The sequence below is a fragment of the Portunus trituberculatus genome, chromosome 50 (assembly GCF_017591435.1).
Source record: "Portunus trituberculatus isolate SZX2019 chromosome 50, ASM1759143v1, whole genome shotgun sequence".
NCBI lineage: Eukaryota > Metazoa > Arthropoda > Malacostraca > Decapoda > Portunidae > Portunus > Portunus trituberculatus.
Genome location: NC_059304.1, coordinates 3,258,087 through 3,264,086, shown reverse-complemented (window position 1 = coordinate 3,264,086; position 6,000 = coordinate 3,258,087). Strand labels below are relative to the sequence as shown.

At 34.7% G+C, this 6,000-nt stretch overlaps 1 protein-coding gene across 1 annotated transcript in view; it reads left to right on the top strand.

The window, feature by feature from the left end:
• Positions 1-396: 396 nt before the first annotated feature.
• LOC123499538 (vesicle-fusing ATPase 1-like) overlaps positions 397-6,000 on the top strand; it is a 127,525-nt gene continuing 121,921 nt past the window's right edge. Inside the window, exon 1 of the mRNA XM_045247641.1 lies at positions 397-563. The gene's annotated coding sequence lies outside the window, so the exon portion shown is untranslated. The remainder of the gene's footprint in view (positions 564-6,000) is intronic.

Below are 6,000 nucleotides of genomic sequence, written 5' to 3'. Positions count from 1 at the left end.
TTATCATTCTCATTACCCTTTCCTCCTATTCCCTTACTCGTTATCCTTTTCCTTTATTCGTTTTCTGTTTCTTTCTATATGCTTTTTTATTATTTCCTCCTATTCGCGTAATTATTCAGTAACATGATATTCATTCCCATTTCCCCCTGTTCCTCTATTCGTTATCCATTTTTCTATCTATCTATTGTTTTATTTCCATTTTCTTCATGTCTGCATTAAGATAGTGCCATATATATATATATATATATATATATATATATATATATATATATATATATATATATATATATATATATATATATATATATATATATATATATATATATATATATATATATATATATATATATATATATATATATATAATTCATTTATATTGAGTGTACCTTTCCAAGAGGAGAAGCAAGGCAAACAACTTAGCAAATCGAAGCCAAAAGGCAAACAGCTGGGCGCTGTCGCCTGTCAGAACACAAGACGAGAAGGGGAGGATCCAGGGCAGGCGCCAGTGTATTACGTATATTTCCTGCACTACCGTGACCTTCTGTAATTCCCACCAGACCACTGTGAGTATATGGGGCACTTGTGTGGTTCGCTGAGTTTACTTGGTGTTAATGGTGGGTGACTGGAGATTGCGAGTAGTGCATCAGGTGGTGGTGACGTGTAATCCCCACTGATGCTTCGGAGGTTAATGTTTGCAGTGCTTAGGTATTTATGGAAATGATTTTAACGTAATAATTTTGATGAATTTGTACAATTACACCAACAGCTCATTTTCGGATGAAACAATTTTTTCCTGTTAGATTTAGACCTGTTTTGTACGAATTTGCACGTACTGTAGTTTCCGTTGCACATAATTTTTTATTTATTTATTTATTTATTTATTTTTTTTATTACCGTCCCCCCTCCTCGTCCTTTACGAATCGCCGTCATCGCTGCTCACCGCTGGCTGTCACTCTATTTTAAGTTATCTATTTAATCAAAACTAACCTAAGCCAAACATTAATAACCTAACCTAACTTAACGTAGTTGAGGCAACACGCACCACTGATATGTCTTCAGAACAAAATAAATTTTATCCAACATAATTGAATTGATCTAACCAAAGCAAACTAGCCTAACCTGACTAGCAACATTAAGAAATTAATATAAAGTCCTTACTGTATTTCTCTTTGTAAAATCTGGCGATACAATGGACATAATTGAGGTGAAACTCTGCCCATTCAAACAACTTTCATAGACTGATTCAAATAGAGTTGCTTCTCTCCACAAATCACTCTGATTGGCTAGATTTATTATTTTTATTGGTCAGTGGCTGCGTGCTCAAACAAAAGAACCAATCATTGTCAATCATTTCACCCATGTGCATATGATGTGACAATATGCACACATGAATGAACACCTAACGGCATTCCTCAGTGCCCAGTAGTCTATCACATAGGCTGGTGTCACTTCCTTTCTCCAAAAAGTGGTAAAGTTTTAAAAAATTTTATGAACGTTACAAATAATTTGTGATGGATATGTATTGGTTTAAATTACTGAGAATAAAAAGCTCTATAAGCTGAGAAGGGTAAGAAAAGCCATGTTGTTGTTCTTGTAAGAATATAATAATACCATAATTCTGAGGTAGCGATATACTTTTAGGCCAAATATGATCTTTCTAGTATATATTGAGTTCTGTAGCAGTGTTCTTCAATCATTTGTAAGGTGATGCACTCTATGTAGCATTTGAAAAAGTGTTTACTCTCATGCATAGTATGATTTTTTACAAAAGGTATAAGTGAAATTTTAGATTTATACTATAATACTCTTGTTCCCTTAATCTAGCTGATAGCTGTTTCTCTCTTGCTTAACCGTGAGGGATACTAATCTTATCTAAACTAACATAGCTGTGGGCTGTACCCTTCATTGACTTCTTGGATCATTGTCACATTGTTAATGGAACATATTATTCTGATTTACTGGGGAAACTTTAGGACGTTATATATTAGAGGTGCTGACAGAAAGTGACCTCAGGTGTTCTTGTGCAGGACAATGCTCCTGGGCATGAGACCATGGTGACCATGAGCAGACAAAACCGTGATCTGCACCTTTAAATTGTTGCTGATTCCTCTTATTTCCACAATCTGGTACCTTCTGACTCACATTTTTTCCACATGCAAAGAAAACAACTGCAGGATTTTTACTGTTGATGGGGAGACTAGGATCATGGAGATCTTCAAGGCATTCATTCCACTTTTTTAAAGCTATACAAAGATTTTTCAGTTGAAGATGAGACTGGAGAAGCACATCATGGTTAAGGGCAATTATGTTGAAAAAGAGAATAAATTGAGTGAACCTTTGCCCTATTTTTGCTTCTTTTGGGTTAGACTGAGAACTCATTGAACACCCTTCATATAGACAATCTAGAGATACAGTAGAGTACTGCATTTTATGTAATTGATTGGTTATAACTTAATTGGAATGAATTAGCTCACATTATTGGGACTTGCCTATTGTGTGTTTAACTGCTAGTATGTTGCTCTAAGGATATATTGGAAATGTAGCATTCTATACTTTATTACATCTCTCTCCTTTCAACCTATAATGTGTAAGTGTTGCAGCTTAATGGCTTCACCTCACTGTGACATTATTGATACAACATATACTGCATCCTGCATGCTCAGTTAGTACCAGGATTTTATCAGTGTATATTTTCTAATAACATTGAAGGTTAAGATGTGTTCATACAATGCAGCTTTGCATTGCCTAAGGCCCATAAATATGTATTCATTTCCAGTTCTCTCATAGTTGAGTATAAGAATATTACTGCAAGATAAGTGACATTTATATAGTGGGAACTCATGATTTGAGCTAGTTGTATTTTTGGTTCTTTTGAGCCATTTAAATTGGGAAGCAGTTTATCTTTGTTCCATGTCTAAAAATCCTCCTTTTTTTATTGGCTATATTGTGCCCTAAGCATAATACTGAATGAAAATAATCTAGATTATTTATTAAAGAAAGAAAAAACAGTAAAAGAAAACTAATTGCTGTATATTTCAGTGAATAAAACAACTTGAATCATCCTGAAAAGACAAAAAAGTGTATCATCCTACGGTATGCATCAGATACAAGACCAGTGACCCTAAAATCTCACACTGATTACCTACTTAAGTAAACACAACTCCAAAATTTACAATTCATTCTGTTTCTGTCATGTTCTACCTTGAAATCAGTTGTAGTGTACAGTTTTTTTTATCTGTGTGTATTTACCTAGTTGTGTTTTTACAGGAAAAGAGCTATGCTTGTGCTGGCCTGTCTCCATACCTATAGTCATCCAGCTCAGCCATAAAGTCATGAATATTTCTTGCTTGAACCACTGTTTAATCCAATTTGTTTCATATTTCTATACCTTTGTTTGGAAAACTATATTTCTTAATGTCTCTTCTACATGTGGTCTTTTTCAATTTCATACCATGTCCCCTTGTATTTCTTGAATCCCACACCAATTAATCTTCTTTGTCAACTGTGTCCATCCCCTTCCATGCCCTGTACATAGCAATTAGGTCTCCTCTTTCTCTCCTTTGTTGCAATGTTGGAAGCTTTAATATCTTTAATCTGCCCTCATACATTGGAACCATTTTGGTTGCAGTTCTTTGAATCCTTTCTATCTTCCTTATATCTTTTTTATTATGTGGTGACCATATAAGTGCAGCAAATTCTAGTTTAGGTTGAATCATGTATTCTATTAGTTTTTTCATCATCTCTTCATCTATAAAGGTAAATGCCCATTTAATTTTTCATAGTAACTCATATGTTTCCCAACTATGTTGTTGACATATTTTTCTGGTGATACATTGTCATTTATTGTAATACCCAAGTCTTTCTCCTCTTTTGTTTTCTGATTTTCTACCCCTCCCATAGTGTAAGATCTCGTCGTCTTACGCTTTTCTCTAGTTCCATCATGTTGCACTTTTTTGCATTAAACTCCATTTCCCTTTTTCTTGCTCCACTCGTATATCTTATTGAAATCTTTTTGTAGCATTTCACAATCCATGTCATTTTCCACTTGTTTCAGTAACTTTGTGTCATCTGCAAATAAGCTTATATAACTGTCCACTTCATCAACCATATCATTGATATACACTATGAACATTACAGGGGCCAGAACCATTCCTTGTGGAACTTCACTTATAATTCTGCACCATTTAGATTCTTTATCTTTTATCACTCTTCTCATTTCTTTGTCCTTTAAGAAGTCTGCTATCCAATCCAGTATTTTTCCTGGTAAACTGCCCATGTTTTTAATTTTCCATAGCAATCTTTGATGTGGTATTTTATCAAAAGGTAGACATAGTCTGCCCATCTGTCCCTCTCCTGAATTATATCTATTGCTCTATTGTAGAACCTCAATAAATTTGTGACACAAGATCTACTTCTGAAGCCAAATTGTCGTCCACTTATTGTGTGTGACTCTTCTAGCTGTTGCATCCATCTGTCTTTGACTATTTTTCCAGCTATTTTTGCAACCACGCTTGTTAGGGATGCTGATCTGTAGTTCAATGGTTCTTCTTTGTTACCTCCCTTAAAAATTAGTACAATGTTTGCCCTTTTTTCCAGTCTAGAGAGACTTTTCCTTCCTTAAAAGAAAATACTATGATGTTATGTAATATCTCTGCCAGTTGGTCATGACATTCCCTCAATATCCAATTTGACACCCCATCCAGTCCTTGAGCCTCACATCCAAGGTTTTCAAAAATCTTCCTGATTTCCCCAACTTCTACATGGATCTTGTTTCCTTGTCCCTGTTTGTGTCCCTTCAAACTTGTTTTCTTTGGTGAATACTGATTGAAAGCATCTATTCATTATTTTTGCCTGTGATCCTGCATCCTTGTATGTGACATTATCAACTTTAAATCTATCTATTGTTTGCTTTTTTAAGTTTTCCCATTAACATACTTATAAAAGAGTTTTGGCTCATTATTGCATTTGTCAACTATATCTTTCTCATAGTTCTTTGTTTCCTCTCTTATGGTTTGGAAATATTAATTTCTTACTATCTTAAATTCTTCTCAGTTATTAAGACTTCTTTTTCTCCATCTGATCCACTACATCTTTCTCAAATTTTCTTTCTTTCTCTCTCTCCTTACTCTAATATGTTCATTTCTAGTATATTTGTATTGCCGACTATTATAGTCATTTCCCTGCTTTAAGAGATTCTTCCATGCTTTATCCTTTGCCATTTTTGCTTGCATGCATCTAGCATTGTACCAAGCATGTTTTTTTTTCTGAACTCTATAAACAGGAACAAACTTTTTTATTACTTCATTGTATTTCTGTAAGAATATGTCATATTTCTCTTGTACAGTCTTCCTTCACATAATATTACTCCACTCAATATCAGCAAAATCTATTCTTGCATAATTTAATCTCTCTCCTTTTAGTCCTCTCCGTAACTTATCTCATCTTTCTCATGCATTTGCATCTCTAATGTCACATGATAACTTTTCCCTATTGGACTAAGGTATTGTATGATTGGAGGGGACTCTGGTTTCTTTGTGAAAACTAGGTCAAGCAACGATGGTTCTTCTTGCCCCCTGTACCTTGTTGACTCCTTCACCCACTGGTCCATTGTATTAACCATAGGCAACTGTAACACTTTCTCACTCCACTGCCCAGCATTGTCCATTACTTCCATCTCTCTCCAGTTTATTTTTTTACAGTTAAAGTCTCCAACTAAGAGTATTCTTCTATCTCTTCTTATCTTGTTATCTAGGCACTTTATCACCTCTCTTTGCATATCTTTATGCTCTTCTGATCCCCATGTATTAGTCTTTGGTGGAACATATGTAACTATAATTTTTCTTATCTTAAAATCTTCTGTTCTGATTGTTACTTCCATTACTTCCACTTTGTCCTCACCATATTGCACATCCTCCATACATAGCTATATTATCTTGAACCATCATTAGCACTCCTCCTCTCCCTTTATCCTTCCTGTCCGTCCTCCAGGCATTATATCCC